We start from the raw sequence: 18,403 nt of genomic DNA, 5'->3' as shown, positions 1-18,403 counted from the left end.
TTGTTAACATCATTCTTTCACTGTCACACAGTCCACATGGAGCAATTGCTGCATCCAATTAAATCATGATTACTAAGTGGCAATGGATTTTGTTAAAAAAAAATCAGAGAATTCTGTTGTCTTGTGGCAATTTCTTCGGCATTGCAGCTTGCTTAATAGGTGGTCTTACTCTTGCATTGGGTCTTGATGGCATCATAACCCAGTACACAAAACAGAGCTTATTTTATTGGATCATATCAGAGGAGATCCAAGAAGGAAGTTCCGTAACTGCTTTCTGCCTCACAAAGCTTTTGTAAGTGGTACTCCACTCGATTTCACAGTTTGCATATGGAGCAGCTGAAGGCATTAGGAAGGAGACACTGATTAAGGTAGTCATAATAACTTGGTGGTGGTTAGTGCTCTTGTTTTCATTCATCCAACCCAAAAGGAACAGTACTAATACATCCTAATGCCTGGGATGTGAAAGCGAGCTTCCTGAGGCTTAACTGGGGTGAATCTGAGATGATAGTAGTAGTTAAAAAGCATCAGCAGTGTTAAATTAGTAGTTCCCCCCCCCCGCCCCCGAATAGAGCAAGAGTAACGAAAATATCAGAAAACTGATGTAGAACTGTGTATAAATAATGAAAAACTTGGGGATTGGTAATTGTCTAAAATGTTTCCTGTCTGAAAACATCTGGATTACTTGACAGACTGTGTATCAAGGCTTAATAAATGGGGTTTAGAGGAAAAGAAATATAGATCGCATGGTCAAAATGTACAGATATATTCTAGAAACTTCTGTTTTTAAAATGGACTTCAGAGAATCATTATCAATACTAGTTAAATGTGATGTGATAGAGAGATGGATTATTTTTATAAGGAATACCAAGAAAGAATGAAGTATCACAAGGTCCTGCACATGAGTTGGGGCAATCCCCGGCACAAATACAGGCTGGGCAGAGAACAGATTGAGATCAGCCCAGAGGAAGAGAGCTCGGGGGTTGGTTGAAAAGAAGTTCAACATGAACCAGCAATGTGTGCTTGCAACCCAGAAAGCCAACTGTATCCTGGGCTGCATCACAAGCAGCGTGGCCAGCAGGTCAAGGGAGGTGATTCTCCCCCTCTACTCTGCTCCCATGAGACCCCACCTGCAGCGCTGCATTCTGCGCTGGGGCCCCCAATGTAAGAAGGACACGGACCTGTTGTAGAGAGTCCAGAGGAGGCCACAAAGGTGATCAGAGGGCTGGAGCCCCTCTCTTAGGAATACAGGCTGAGACAGCTGGGGCTGTTCAGCCTGGAGGAAAGAAGTTTGCAGGGAGAGCTTATAGCACCTTCCAGTACCTAAAGGGGCCAACAAGAAAGCTGGAGAGGGACTTTTCACAGGGGCACGTAGTGCTAGGACCAGGGGAATGGCTTTAATCTGAAAGAGGGCAGATTTAGGTTAGATACAAGGAACAAATCCCTGTGAGGGTGGCACGGCACTGGCCCAGGCTGCCACCAGCAGCTGTGGGTGCCCCATCCCTGGGGGTGCTCAGGGCCAGGCTGGACAGGGCTGGGGGCAACCTGTGCTGGTGGGAGGTGTCCCTGCCCCTGGCAGGGGGCTGTGGAACTAGATGTCTTTAAGGCCCCTCCAACCCAAACCATTCCATGATTCTGTGAAAAGCTGAAGGCTGTTCTCGGTTCAGTTACTCATTCCTGTCTTCTCTACAGTGTTTCATTTTGGCTGTTGGCAAGAGAGACACTAACAATACCTAGCATGCATTGCAGAAGAAAAACACGTGGTAAATTCTTCATCTTGTACATTCTGTGTGATGAATACATGCCACACACTGGTGATAGGCAACTGAGGGTACATTTTAATTCAGCGTTAATTAAGTGATCACCTGGAGGTGATTAAAACTACATTATATTCTGAAGACCCTTTGTTAAAAACCAAGCAAATAAAAAACCACGGAGGTCTAAGATGTGAAAAATCCAAAGGTTAGTAGCAGCTTACGTTAACCAACTATTTCAGTCAATGGTTATTTTTTGGTTTTATAACAAGTGTGTGGTAATAGCAATAAATACATGCAGTCTTTATTAGTAATGTGACACATTAATGTAAAGAATAAAAACATCATCAGGTTTGGAAATGTGCTTCATTTATCTTAACAAACTTAAAAATGATGAAGGATAAAATCTGTCACACCTCTTTAAGATTAATTTTAACTGCATGTGAATACTATTGACTGCTTACACTAGAGCACAGAAGTCCTCTCTGCAGAAAACAGAAACATCAAGGACAATGCCTATATAATTTTTATATACTGTTTTGTCAATGTGTCTGACCTGAAATCAGACAAAGACCATTTCTAGGAACAAAAGTGCAGTTAGTTTCTACCCTCATTAATCCTCAGCTTATCTAATGAGATGTCCAGCGTGAGTTTGAACTGATTTTTTCTGCTACAGATTTTTATTCCCTTAGAGCTAGACTGAATTCGGTCTGCTCACTTTCCCAGGTAAGTGATTTACTGCTATAGAGCAATGATTTTTAATCAGTGTTATACTTAGAGTTATTTGCAGTTGTAGTCAGAAGAAGAAATCCTTGTACTTTTTCATATATCCTATTTTTTCCACAGCATTTTTTAAAAAATAAATAGAATTCTAAAATGATTTTAACACAAGCATATCATTGCTTTGTTGGAACATTATTGTCTGTCAAAGAGTTGGTACCACCTGGCTCTTGATTTGCCCTGCGGAAATGATATGCCTGTATTCAGACATTTGTTCAGTATTTTATGTTGCTTTTTGCAACATTCACTTTTTGATTTAACCTGCTTTTGTTGAGTATGTTTGGCCCAAGAAAAGACAAATATTGGTTAGTAAAGTGGAAGTATAGGTTAACAAAGGTATTACTCTGGATTAGACACACTAAGTTGTGAGTTCCCTTATTAAACAGATAACTTGCATTAAGAGATAGGTGGCTAACCTGTAATAAATAAATCACACTTATGCATGCAGATGTATATTATACACCTGACGTTATTTTCCACGTTATTATAATCTCAAAGAATTCTTTTGGTAGCTTTGCTGTTATATGTTGTTTCATCAATAATGAGAAATTTAATTTAAAATGGGAAGAATACAATAAGTTACAAATATTCATTGAACATTGTATCGTACAGCAGTAAGTGGTTTTTAATATTAAAATAACTTCAGGTGACTGGGATAGGCTTTTGGCAGGATATTGGTCTGTATGGTCTGAATTTCTAAGTAAACATAGTATTTACAATGAATCATAATATTTTAGTTTTGATTTGAGGTGTAAGTTCATCGTACCCTTTAGAAATTTTTCCCTAGTTTTTTTGGGTTTTTTCTTCTATTTTAAGAGAGAAAGTTTGCAGCTTTCTGCGACTGACAACGCTAGTTTTTCTCTTAAAGTGTAACTTGTACTACAGCTTGGAAAGACATGATGGTGCATGCATCCTATACCGTTCATTACATGAAGAATTACATAAGATTGTAGCTGAGTTTTTGACCAAAGCATTCAAAAGTGTCATCGTGATGATCTATTAAGGATTAGATTTTTTAGATCTAATGAGAAGAAGAAGAAGAAAAAAAAAACCCACCAAAAACAACCTAACCCAAAGTGAAGGCCATCTATTCTCTTGAGGATGTTCAAGTTTATTTCAGTTCAGGAAGGATGGGATCTGGGATCTGGAATCTATCATTACAGCCAGGTTCATATAATTTTCTGGAGGAGGAATTTGAATAGGATGTGTACACTACCAGATTTGTGAGAGGGGTGATAGGGACTGTGGAAGGCAGTAGTGTTAGTGCATAGCAGGACGTAAATCGATGCAAGAGCTACCTTTGGAGCAAGTGCATACTGAAGTAAGGCCCCAGGAATGGCATTTGTGTCGTCATTTTATGCATTCCCAAATGCAGCTTTCCTGCACCTCTGTATTTCTCAGCAGAATAGAAGCTTGTTAGAGTGTGTTTTCCATCACATTTGTTTCCCTGCATTTGAATATTCCATTGTGAATTCTTGCTTTAGCGAAGATACATGGTTATCTGCTTTTGCTGAGCAATGGATTTATAGTTGTATCCTTTCTAACAATGTCAAGGCTGCAGAGTAAAAAGGAAATGGCAAGGATTTAACAAACTCTTATGATTATTTGTGACTTCAAAGTCAGAGTCTTGTCATGAGATGCAAAAGGAGGAAATGTCACTTGCATGATAATTTTATCTTGAGTGAAATGTGGGCTCTTAGTATTCTTAGCACATATTTGACAGAGCAGAAACACTTTAGAGATTATTATGGACTATCTTCTTGTCAGTATTTTATTTTCAGAATTTGGTTATGGAGCACCAGTATTTTAATTTTCTGTAGAGTCTAATTTAATTGGTGTTTCTTTTCCTTTCCCCACAGATCCTAAGCTTTACATGTATATAGCTTCTTAATGCTGCTGGACATAATATAACTGATGCAAACAGATGTGTACAGTGAAAAAAAGAAGGAGCCAGCATGATGGGTTTCTGATTTCTAGTTCTACCTGTGTTTTGGGGAAAAAGGCAGCCATAGGCTCAGTATGCATCATGTAATAGATTACCTGTCAAGACAGATTCCTGTAAGACCACCGTTTATGGTGGCATCCTTCTGACTGACAGTGGAGGCAGGACAAACACAGTTTTTCTCTGAAGCAGAACTGTAGGGCAAAATAGAGTGCACTTGCCAAGAACCAATATGAAGGCAAAGTAGAATCAGAATAATTAAGGAATGTTTAGGACTGTCATTTCATTTATAGCTTGGCAGACTGATGTTGTATCTTATATGTCTCAAATGCAGTTTTCACCTTTGGTCCCATTCAGCTGGGATCTTTCTCAAAGAAAACAGATTAGCAGTGACACCATTCTTTCTTATGCAAAGAATATTTCACACCACTGCAGGGTCTGGTGGCATGGAAATGTGCAAATCTATGAGGAGACAGTCACATTCACACTTTGGGCTTTCACAAGTTATCCGTAGAGAGGGTTACCTGGAAATGTGAGCAGTGTGCTGCAACACAGCAGCTACCCCATGAACTCCCTTTCATTTCACAGTTGTATGAGATGTAATGTCCAGAATTTCTAAAACGCTGAGGAAAAAAATTAATGCTTTAACATCTGGTTTTCTGTTTTTAAACATTACTATGAAATCAGATAGCAGCATATCTTGGTAACACCTTCTTTTGAGAGGGAAAAAAAAATCCATGTAGAAAGATTGTGTGCTTAAAATGTGTCTTGGGCAGCTCTAGCAGCAAACCTACACCAAGTGCTGTTGAAGAGTAAGATCTGGTTTTATGATAAAGTCACAGAATTAAACACCAAGATCTAGTCAGAAGGACTAGAATGGGTTGGTAGCCAAACTGTGAATCATTGAAACGTCTGGAGACCCCTGGTCCTAATCTACATATGAGACAAACTTAAGAAAGTGCCTCTATGGATGAATTAGTTGTAAATTCTATGTAGTGTTATAGAGCCTTATAGATTGGACACTATAGGTCTTCTAACACTTCTTGAATACATTTGACTGGTGAGTATACTATGCCTCTGCCCAAGTATCTGTGTAGGATTCAAAAGTCACAGGGTTTTTAAAAGACAATGCACAGGAAAGTGCATCATCTGGAAAGGAAAGGCGCGTGATTGCAGCATGGAAAAATAGTGGCCATCTCAGTTCCTTGGTGCAGAAACATTACTATTGAAAATCGTGTACCTTCCTGAGACCAGCAATGTAATTTTCAGATTATAATTTAGGAAATAGAAAGACAATATGAGTTATGCCTAGGCACGGGATCTGGGAGAGATTACAAACACCGTAGCTTTTAATTCTCTACACGGAAGAATAAATAAGACAATGGCTTTAATTACCTCTGTTTGGGGTGCATTTGACATTCCTCCTCTCCCACAGCATGGTGTTGCTTGCTTGTTTTCTGGGCAAGAGTCAGATCACCTCTGCTTTCAGCAGTGCAATTCCCTGTGATGCTGACTGAGAAGAACCACTGTAGCTTTAAAATTAGTGTCATCTTATTTGTCTTTTCAAGTTCATTTATGTCAGTTGCCACTGAAGCCAGAGTGCAATCTCTTTTTAATCATTTCTTCATTCCCCCTTGAATGGTCACAGTATAGCCCGCTGGAAACTGAGATGAAAAACTCCACTTAATTTGGTTGCCTTTCATCAGGAACTTCACTTACTACAGAGCCACTCTATTAGACCACCGATGTCAAGGCAGCTCAAGACATTAGCTGTCAAAGTAACTCTCTGTAACCACCTGCTATTTACATGCAAAACATGCCTCCCCTGTTGAGACTAAAACTGTAAACACATTTATAGGAGAAAACTACTGGCTTAAGCTATGACAGAAACTTTTCCTTTTTTGCTTTTATGTGATCTGGAAAAAAGTTTCCTTGCTGTCAAAATGAATGCAAGAAGCCCCATTTGGGAAGAGCTCTTATTGCTTTAAATGCTTCCACAAAACTACTTTTATTTTACTTTTGCAAAAAGGTTATAATTTATTTGTCTCTTTTCACTCCTGTCTACCCCATAGCAACTGTGATTACATACAAATAATAAAATCTGATTGTCTTGTCTTGCAGTATGACAGAAGCACTGCTTCTGCTGCAGTACTAATAGCTGGTTATTTATATCTTTGTGCTAATTCAGCTCTGCTGAATGATGCTTTCGAAGGTCAACTTCTCATCCATCTGTGACTGTTTGCTACTCAATTGAATGTGAGATGTCTGTTTTCTCCAGATCCACTGAACAGCTATTGAATGAAACATAAGCCTTTTAGTTCCTTCACTCCAAATTCGTTCCTTCATCCTCAAGGCACATTTAAAAAAAAGAGCTATTCCACTGGTAGGGTGAGACTGTGGCCTAAAACTCTTGACAGTATTAATACCTTTTGGTGATGCGTGGTCTAGAGATGTTTGCTAACACCATATGGATGTGGGTAGATATTCTGTCACAACTTCTGCTGGTGAAACTGGTTGAGTAGTGTAACTTGATTAAGCAGATGTCCAGTTCAGAGGCCATTTAATGTTTTAAGTTCCTACTTATGACAGTAGCACAAATAAGGTAGTGGTGTAACTGAAAAGTTGCAGAACTAAGCAGAGAGCAAATACAGACCTATTAGCTTTTGCAAACAAATAATTATTTTTTTCTGAGAGGAATTGCTAAAGTGTATCTTTAGGTATTGGTAGTCATCTAACTGTGTAAGAAAGTTCATTATTCAGGAATTTCAAGATCTTCTGCTCCTGATATGAGAATTACAGAGGTATATTAGAAAGGCAGTAGTCACCACATTGGCATCAGATGGAATTTCATCAAGATTAAATTCATTCCAGTACATTTAGAAAGTAATTATTGCCACAGAAATTTTATGCCTGTCTAATATTTTTTCTTGTTAATACAGAGCCCAGAACTCTTGGTTATGTCAGGCTAAGTTGGTAGTTTTAATGTAACAATTCTCTGAGCTTCTCATCCTTTATTCCTTATGTATTCTGAATTTCGACGACTCCTTGAGATTGAAAGGGGACATGGGGAAGAGTGTATGACTGCATTACTGGCAAGAAATCTGTGTGTGGAATTCCAAGCAGGCAACTTCTTACAAAATTGAGGATATATCAACTATGCAGAACTCAGTTTGTGCAGAAAGATAGATTAGGTAACCTATTAGGAGTTTTTTCCATTTCTGATTTTATGCTTCTGAGAATACAATGCTTGCCACCGATGCCTGAAAGTCATTATTCCAATGTTCCTTTTCTGCTGATGAGAGGAACGCCCCTCAGAGATTTCTGCATGTTCTTGGCATCTAAGAAATGGCAAATTAGGCGGGGAAAAGGGGAGTAAGTTAAAGGATATTGTAATGCCTAAATGGAAAAATAATGGACTCCCATATCAGAATATCCCATCTACCTGCAAAAAACCTGAAAGGTTATTTTGATACAACTCTTTTGACTCATTTTCCTCCTGTGTGTATTACAAGTAGAAAATGAAAACGATAAAGCAAATTTGAAAGTGTGTAAATAAAATAGCAAACAGTAAATTAAAACAATCAGTTCTGGAAGTGCTGCTGCTGCACATGTTTCCTGCTAGCTGCTGCTGCCCTGGTCTGCAGGAGAAAGGTGTCCGTGTTGGGAGTGAAAAGGCAGACTGTCCAGGGAGAGTGCATCTCAGCTGCTCTCTTCTTTGGTGGAACTCCTGCAGAACCTGCAAATGGCTGCAACAGCAGACCGCAAATGTGGGACTACCCTCAGCAATTATACAAAGAGCTTACTTCATAAGGAAGCAACAAAGAGTACACACTTAGTCAAGGCTAAATAAGAATGACAGGACTGTGCCCTCTAAATAACAGTCTGAATACAGGCGGTTGGATATTGCAAACATTACCATTTCTTTCCAGTTATATCTTTTAAGAAAAATTCAGGAGGGTTTTGTTTGGGTTTTTTTCTGATTTTATGAACAGAAGCCAAAAAAGCAAATGCATTTTGTAGCACTGAGGTTGCATATATTATATTTTGTAGTATCTCTTAGCAAGGAGAAAGCTAAATACAGAAAAAAAACCCCTGAAGCCAGAGATGCTCCAGGTTCCTTAGAATATGATGTGAAAACAGACAAAATGTTCTTTGGGGGAAAAAGTTTTCAGGGATATTTTGGAACAGCTTTCAGACTTTCAGGAGCTAGCTATGGAGAGACTGTAACAGTATGTACTGTACACATACAGCATGGAAATAGTGATTGGTTTCATTGCTGTAATGGAGATGCTTCAGTCATATCATTCTGTTAAAATAATTACTTAGAAGAACTTTAGAGAACACAAACTTGGAGTAGCACAGTAGAGGCTCAGGTCCATTATATGTAGCCTATATATTTATTAATAAAGATTTAAAGGGATCTCCTCAGCTGTTCTAAAATAATAGAGTGGTGCTGCTCTGCAGCATGATTCACACCTTACAGCTTTTCAGCCTCATAGTAACTGTAGCTATAAAATTGTAGCCTGTGACTCTCCGAGTTTAACCTATACATCCCTAGAATCAAAGACAGGCCACACAGTTGCAACTGAGATTGTGTCTCTGACAAAGGGCAGGACTTCAGGAAACTTTACGTAGCAGGACTTCTTAAAAATTATTTTTTAATTGTTAATTAGATATTACTTTAAACAAGTAGACACTTGAACAGTTGCCTAACGTTCCAAAATAATTACTGACATGAGGTTAGGACTCTTCATGACCTCTTTACCAGAAGGCATTCCACAGAGAATTAGTTCAATGTTTTGGGCTTCCTGCAATCTCCTTTCCCAATAATTAGTTCAATTAGAACACAAATTCCTCTTTTAACTCTAGTTCCTTATTGTAGAGGACTCGTGTGACATATAGCTTCACTACGCTTCATAATTTTCATAACAGATAATTTCAGAGCTATTTATGGCGCAACATAAAAGAACAACAAAGGCTTTTGATTACTAGCCTTTGTTAGACACTAGATAAATTGGCAAGCAGATGGATTGGGAGATGATAAAAGAGATCAACCTTAAATAAAGCTTGCTACAATGGGAAAACAGAAGTTAGGTGCATACTTAAATCCCGATTAAATGTATATTTTCTGGGTAGAAACGGGCTCCTGAATTAAAGATTTTCTTAGGAAAAAACACATTTACTGATCTTACTAGTTAAAAAGATGCGGTCTCTATGTTACAGTGACTAGGACTGGTTCTTGTGTTTTGGGTTTGTATCAGCATCTTGTACTGATTTTTATACAAAAGCACATGGCAATAGTTCTTGAAGATGTGGAGAACACCCAGAAATTGAAAGGATTTGGGTGGCTTTTCTGTGTCACAGTTTGGAGCTGGGGAAGGAGCCTCAGTGATGTAGGCTTCCAGACTAACTCCAGCCAAAGGGTGCCTCAAGGATGAGTCAACATTGGAAGTATAGCACAGAAGCCAATATTAGAATCGTTACTGAAAAAATAATCCTATGTAATAGCGGAGTGCTTGGTGCTAGATTGAGAAACTGTAAATAGACCAGTGAGGGTATCACAGTTTACACCGCTTTGAGCTGAGTTCTTAGATAATATTTTCAAACTACCTAAAATACTATATAAATCTAATAATCATCAGAACAATCTATGTTATGTTTTCAAGTGATAAATAACAGTGTTTATTCAGAAAGTATATTACTAATATTGATGCAGATATACATGCCTATGTTATTGTGCAACTGTTGTTTTTCCTATGGAGCTGTAAATGTACATTACCAAAGCGTAAACAAGGACCTTTTGGTTGTTTTTTTTTCCTGCTGCTTTCCTCCATTGCAAATTTGGAATAGTACATAGAAGTGATTAGGACTACAGTGTGAGAATGGGGCCAAACATCAAGATTTTCATGACCTCCTTTACGTCTTGTATGCTTATAGTAGTTCCAGATCAGTTACATTTTCTTTCAGTTATTAATTTATCCACATTTCAGATCATAGTTCACTGGAGAGAGCAGTAGCTGAAGGATCTCTCCTTCTTGGTTGTGATGGGCTTGTAATGAACATCATTATCATCTTCCTAAACTGAGAGATGATGACAGGAAAGGTAAAAAGCACAGGTTTTATGAAGGAGGTGATAGTGAATAGTGGAATTCCTGCTTCTTGTCTGGACATTATTTTCCTCCTGGGCTGTTTTCATCCTGAAGGGCTGAGTTACTCAGCAAACAGGCTCTTTTAAAGGTACCATTATTTTGATGCATGATTAAGCCAAAGGATAATTATGCATTCTAACTCTGAAGTTAAAAGCCAGAGGTTTTGTGGCCATTCATATTCTACGCATATGGGCTTCAACTTTCATGAAAGTTAGATTGCCTCCTTGCATGAACACTAAATTCAACTTAAAGAAGAAAACTAAATCAAGTGATCAGTAGTTTAAGTGAACTGCTAAATTTCAATCCTGACTTTAATTAAGGGGCTATTATGTTTCTAAGTACCTGAAAATTTAGCTTCTATACATTAAATGCATAGTAAAGGATAATTCTTAAAAATTACTAATACAATTTTGAAGAATAGATTAAAATTTAATATACATGCTTATACTAATATTCTGGTATGTGATTGGAATTTGTCAGTAAAACTAGCTTTTAATGATCCTTTTTGAACATTTCTTCTTATGTTGATGCTGTCCTTTGTAATACTGTAAAATGAATAAATTTAGAAGCATCTGTGAATTTTTGCTTCGTGTACTTGACATGATTCTGGCCTTTTAACTTTTAAAACATTTCTCCAATTAAGCTGTTCAAGCCCTTAAGGCTGTCCACAGCTGCTGCAAATTGATTGCTCCCATGATGATATTTAGAATCCCTTGCTGAAACATGAGAGGGCAAAGCTTTCTCAAAGCATTTTTCAGTATCCCTTTCTTACCCTTTTGGACTTCCTGCACATTTTTAAAGGTAATCTGAAAGTTTCATGTTTCCTCTGTGTCTTCTTCATCATCTCCCCCTATACTGATCATCTTGAAAGTGTTTGTTTCTAAAGGCCGTCTTATCCAGGGTTAATCCTTAAAAATGTCTTGTGTAGTACCTTTACTTAGAAGATATCGGAAGTGTAAATGAGAAGGCCTGAAAAATAACTGAGAAATAGAGTTGTAGCTGTAGGCACGCAGTAGTTTAAAATGATAAGGTTGTTTATGTTCAAATGTTTGCCCATTTTAGCATTTGAGGTATTAGCAAGCAGTGACCCATGTGGAATTACTCATTATTGGAGAAGTCGAGCATAGCCTTGGAGCTGAGCACCACTTAACTGCTGGAATTATTACTGAGATTTAACTGAGGGAGAGGCCTGGTACTGGTCTTCTAGATGGGAGTCAGCTCTTCACCTCACCAAAAAAGCATTTCTGTCTGCTGTAGCCTTACTTCTAATGCTTTGCTATAGAGTGTCTTTGCATTTGATCCAAAGTCTTGTGAAAACATTTGGAGGGCACTTGTTTAGTTTCTGGATACACCTACACATCAGCACATGTGCATCCTATTTGTTTGGAAGGATGGTCAGATCTCCAAAAATTACTGATTTTCTGAAGTTAACAAACAGCCAAAAATATAAAGAAACTGTTTTGCTTTACAAAAAAAGAAAAGCCTTAAGTAGTTAAAGCTAAATACATCCAGCTCCTAACATGGTTGTAAGTTTCCGTATTTTGCCTGAACATTGATCAAGTACAGGTCCTCATTAAAGGAAAAGTTTAAGGAAAAGTTACAGTCATAACCAGTCACACTACAGATGGAATGCTGATAGATCTCTTCAGTCATTAATATATATGTATGAGTTTATATCGCAAGCTTTTCAAAATATTCCTTGTAGCTTCCATAGGAACCTGTCAGTCACTGTGAATTTAGAAATTTGGTTTTCCTCAGACCATTGTGTAATTGTTTTGAGATTAAGTATTACACTACATTATTTTTTTTTGTATACTGGGATTTCAGATTAGTGTCTGAACGTTGAGAAGGTTTTACTATTGCTGGAAATTCATATTTGTCCAGTGAGCCTACTACTTACAAGAGTGTATATGAAAGCAGTGACTCTGAATTGGCAAGCAATAGAAATAAAGATGTTATGGTACTATTTAGTTTGACATTTAGTCTTGATCCTCTCATTAACAACCAAAATCTCCTACTCCAGTAAATGCAGGGAAGCCCCCTCCCCTCTAAGCACTTTATTTGATAAAGGCTGAAATATAATTCCTTAAGCAGAATTTCCAATCTCATTATTTTGACATTAAATCAGTATGCTTACATGACTTTTATTTGCACACTGTTATTGATGGACATTTAATACTAAATTTTAACCTGCAATGAAGTAAATTCCAGACAGGCAGCCAATTAGGTAACACAATGATTAAGTTTCTGCTGTCAGGAGCACCATTGCTCTTTTAAAGAGTGTGCATAGTTTAACTTCATCTCATCTAATTGTTATCAGCGAGCTGCCATTGGTTAATTAAAACCCTTGCCCATCAAAATAGCAATAGTCTAATGACTTTTTATAAAGGTCTGCTTCTAAGGGATGTTGTTTTCATGGTAGGCACAAATTAGAATGAATTGTTCTGAAATAGATAAAATGTAGTAACTAAAAAAAATTATGTAAGTTGGAATCTAATTTTCTTCCTAACTTACATTTAGCATTTATATGAGGAAGAAAGAAAAGAAGTTTTGCTAGTAATAGCCTGGCTCTTTAGTGTCTTATTTTTGTTTGTTGGGTTTTTTTTAGGTGAGGTGAATTACTGCTTCTCCAAATGATCATTATGCCCGCTAAGCTCATTGTCATTTTTATTTGTATTTTCAATGGTACATGCTAATTTTCTGACAGTTTTTCATAGCACTAACTTTGAAAGAATTTGGCATTATTCTGAGAGTTTGTGAGCTTTTTTGAAAAACACAAGTTCATGTGGATATTTACAAAATAAATAAATAAATAAAAATAGTTTGCATATACCTTGTTTTAAATAACAGAATACTTGAGCATATTTTAGCTTCCCAAAATGTAACATCTTAATTGAATTTCAGACACTCAGTATTAAAATTTCCTGTAGCTATTGTATCTTTGCTACTTTGCTTCCTACAAAGGAAATGTTCCTATATGGTTTAAGCTGACTAAAAGATAAATTATAAAAATGTGTATTTCACATTTAGTATAATTTTTAACATGGTCTGAAAAAGTTAGTATTGAACAAAACAACATGAAAGGGTGTCTTTCCAAACTTCTACCTTAAAATACAACCTGTAGCCAGAGAACACTAACTGAATATATTAGAAATATTTACATAAAGTCTCTTGGCACAAATAGCAGCAATGTGTCATTATCTCCTTGTTATGCTCTGCTCACTGATTAGCATTGTAGGGGAGGGACTAGGATAGAATAGACATAGCAGGAAGGCAGACAGCATTTTAGCTGCCACTTGTGTATACATTACTTTTAATAAATCAAATTGGCAAAGTATCGGCTGGCAGTTAATTACTGTATGTGTTGTGCAGTAGTCTTATACAAAATGTAATTTTTGTTTTACATAATCAATAATTATTATTGGAGACATCACAATTAAACAGAAGCAAATTATTAAACTCTGTTGATGGTGTTTTCTGTGAGAGGTAATGAACTGTGCATGCTAGAATTAATCTTACTGGTTTCCAATGAATTTGACACCAAAGCCACTTCAAGCAAGACATCAACTGACAGCAAGGTTAGAGGCTTTTATCATTATGACAGACTAACAATCACAGCTATGTCCTGAAGGCACAATATTTTTTCTCTCTAGCTTTTGTGTAAAAGTAAGCAAATACCCAAACATGCCACACAGTGCTTATTTATGTTAGTAAGCAATTAGTTTTCCACTGTCTTAAAAAACTTACTACATAAAACCAAATAGCAAAGAGTATATCCATTATAACTAAGTTTACATGTCTTTGAAGCTTCTCCTATTCTAATGAGAAACTGTGTTTAGTCCCAGTAGTTTGGATTTTCATCTTCTCAGCACTGAAAATTCTCTTTTGAAGCTTGACATTGATAACCAGAACTCATTGGTATTGCTCGTTTGTTATAGCCTTGTTTACTCTGTCTATCTCAATGCTGCACAAGTTATACTTGCAAATAATATAAATCCATGCAGGAGCAAAGGCCATTACTGATTCTGATAATCCTGAATAAGGGCATCTTTCCTGGGAGCGGGCAACAAAAACTAATGCCAAGAATTCAAGGTCATTCTCTGGACCAGCAGGAATTGGGATGCTGTGAACCTACATTTATTTTGCAGTGTGAGGTGGGGTATATTCTCTAGTCAAAAAGAAGCTCTGTACATGCCTATGTATATATGTATATCATAGAATTAGAGAATGATTCAGTTTGAGGAGAGACCTCTGGAGGTTCGCTAGTTTAATACCGTGCTCAAAGCAAGGCTAACTTCTAAGTTCAGGCTGGTGAATTTTGGGTTTAGGTTTGTATTCCTGTAAATTCCTGTATTCCTTGGGTTTCGAAGGTATGAATGCAGTGAATTGAACAAAAGGAACAAACAGAAAAAAAGTAGGTTAAAAAAAAAAAGAACAGAGGGAGGCTACCTTTCCAAAAATTGAAAGGAAAAATCAAAAGAAGGGAGAAAAAAGAAAAATCAACAGAGTAGGAATGGGTAAAACTGCTCTCCCAAAATCAGCCTAAAGGCTTTTCTGGCAGCAGCATCCTCATCAGACAGTGGAGGAGGAGTGAGGGTAGCTGAGGAGGGCAATGTGAAACTGCGTGCATTTTTTGCTTGACTGAAAAATAGCAGATGAAATCTGAATTTCTGTTGTTGTGGAAGATGCCATGAATTATTATGATAGTTTTGCTGTCTTTCTGTGGTGGACTGTCTGTGGCTGGCTGCCAGATGCTCACCCAGCCACTCTCGCCCCTCTGCTCAACAGGGCAGGGGGAGAAGGTAAGATGAAAAAGCTCGTGACTTGAGATCAAGACAGGGAGATTGCTTACCAGTGACCATCATGGGCAAAACAGACTCAACCTGCAGAAAATTGATGTAATTTATTGCCAGGTTAGAATGGATGATAAGAAAGAAAGACAAAAGCTGAAGCGTATCTCCCCCAGACTGGCTGGGCCGGGGGGGGGCTGGCCCCCCATGCCACGGCCCCAGCCTTTCCTCATGGGCCACCCCGTCTGCCACCGCCACCTGCACCCACAATGGTAAAAGCTTGTCACTTAATTTGTACTGTCCTCTTTAACAAGAACTGTTAATTAGGCTTGTCAAAACGAGTTTTGAGGCCAAGATTTCAAAAATGTATGTTAAAACCTTTGCTTTGATGATAGTTCTAGTACAGAATGTGTCAGTAGACACAGCTGCTGGTGTTGGTCAAGTAAGGTTGTGGACAGGTTCTCTGGGGTGCAGGGCTGAGCTCAAGTTGGGCATGTGACAAGTCTGTGATCTCAGGTGCTGCTTTTACTAGACCTAGCATTATGGGGCACAGCATCATATTTACACTTGCCTTTCATGTAAGCAGTAGAGGAGAAATAGGGGCCATGTTACTTCTTCAGAGTGCAGAGATGGGTCTGGAGAGTTGTTCATGTTGTTTCTGGTAGTTCTTGAAGGATGAAAAAAATTATCAGGGTGGAAGACATTACAGATGCTACAGAACTTGTGCTTTCAGAAGGAAAGAGTGAGGGACCCCAGATTTTTGCTTTTCAGCTACTCTCTCCCAGGGCAAAAGAAAAAAATTTATTTGAAAGTCTATCGCCTCTATCCACATCCACACCCAAATCAATGCACTACTTACAAGAAGGTATCACAATCCGATGACCATTTATTCATTTGGAGAGCATGAGTTGGATGTAGTGCTTCTAAATATTGTTAGATCATATTCTTAGAGAAAAAAAAAAAAAGTTTCCAATATTGAGAAAGCATATTCACCATGAGTAAAACAAATCTATGTGCTAATCTGCTTCAAAGTCTTGCTGAGAGTAGTGTTTCTGAATGCAAAGGGAAGCTGGTGTTTCTCTCTGGAATACTCAGTCTGTACACCCAATTAGGGCTTACAGAGGCAATTAAGGCTGTAACTATACTAATGGAGAAGAAGCAGAGTTGTTTTTGCATGGCACTCCACTTTAATTAATATCTTCCACTTCTTTGCAATGTTAATTTGTGCCAGTTGTGATGGGGATACTAGATAAGTACATATTAGGTTGAAATTACTGACTCATTTCACGTTTTAAGCTGAGCAGATGTATGACAGCAGCCATGGATTTTTGGATATTCTTAATTTTTTGCAATATATGAGCCCATAGTCCAAAGGTAGGTAGATTTTTGTTCTTATTATTTTCTTTATTTCTACACTTCAGATTTTTCAATTACTATTAATCTCAAATGAAATGACAGATTGTTTTCTACAGACACATAGCCAACACTATGTTGGCTTAAAAATGGAAGTTTTTATTTATGCCCTCCTCCCCCTGTAACAATTTTTACAGCCTACTGTATAAAATAATTAGAAACTGAGCTTTGCCATTTCTCTTGTGGAAGAACTTCTGTCATTTTTAAAACCCCTTCTAAACATCTGTCCTACCGTTGCTTTCTTGTCAGAACACTTAGACAATTTGTGATGTATTTTTCCTTCTATTGACAATGCAAGCAAAAACAAATCAACACCTTACTGGGTTATATGCTGCTTCTGCAGTGACAATTATCTGAGAATAACGTGGTAATTATGTGACAAATGCTCTTGTACATAGTGAGGGGGAGATCTGTTATCCTCCAGTGATACGGTTGAATGCACCTCAGTATAATTCTGGTTCCTTCTGAAAAGATTTTCTTTTAAACAAAAATGTATGTGTTGCTACATAGTAACTTCTTATTAGATTTGTAATTTATGATAATTTTAGGTAGCATACACTTGACTGTCTTTCAGTCTGTTTTTTTGAAGGAGTACTGAGCACCCTGATTTCCCATCCAAGTCCTTTTGAAAACTTCACCCTGTGTTTAACAACAACTCTGTAAAATAGGGAAACTAGCCTATGAAATAGAAATGAGTGACTGAGGTTAAAATCACAGAGGGGGTCTTAGCTATTCTGTGAGTATATTGTAGGTAAGGGGGGAAAAAAGAATAAAGACAGAAAAAAATATTAGAATGGCCTCAGACCTCCAGTGACAAATAACTTGATCAACAATATTAAAACTGTATCTCCCACATACCATTAATTGGAGAGATATTAGTTTTATTAATTTTTTTTTAGTATTGATTGGACGGTGTGTGTTGAAGGTCAGTGAACCCATTAATTGACCTGTAGCTTATTTTGAAATATCCAAGAAAACATCTACTTCTGTATTATGCAGGGTCTTTGTACCATCAGGCATATCCAGGTTCACAGGCTTAGAAGTTGCTCTTCCTTCTGAATAATTTATTTACTGCTAAAAAAAAGTGCAAAACTGCATTTTTAAGTCCTCTTCATCTCATTTGTTGTGAAATGAAATGCACTTTAGGTTTGCTAGTTACAAATAATTTTTAATTTTTTGAATATTGCTTTTTCTGAAGTTGTACAAGGTATCCTATGTAATATATCATCTCCTTTCTCCTTCATTTTTCATTCCCTTGAATGATTTGATCAGAAGTTAATCGATGTACTTGTTTCATTCTAGACAGATCAAATACACTGAGTCATAATCTCTCTGGTTCTCACTGGTTCCTACTAAAAACTTTCTAAAATTAATGCCCAAGAGGTGCCTTCTGCTAAGCCCCGATTTTTTGTTTGCTTGGTTGTTTTTTGGATATGAAATCCTAATGCCATCTTTGAAGGCAAAGAGATCTTTGGGAATGAGAGGAAGTTATCTTGTCTGGCTGTGCCTAACAGCATTGCAGAATGGCCACATCCCACAGGGCCATCATGTCTGGCCACATTTTATGTACTTCTAATG

The sequence above is a fragment of the Falco biarmicus genome, chromosome 14 (genome assembly GCF_023638135.1).
Source record: "Falco biarmicus isolate bFalBia1 chromosome 14, bFalBia1.pri, whole genome shotgun sequence".
In the NCBI taxonomy this organism is placed as follows: domain Eukaryota; kingdom Metazoa; phylum Chordata; class Aves; order Falconiformes; family Falconidae; genus Falco; species Falco biarmicus.
This window is presented reverse-complemented; position numbering follows the sequence as displayed.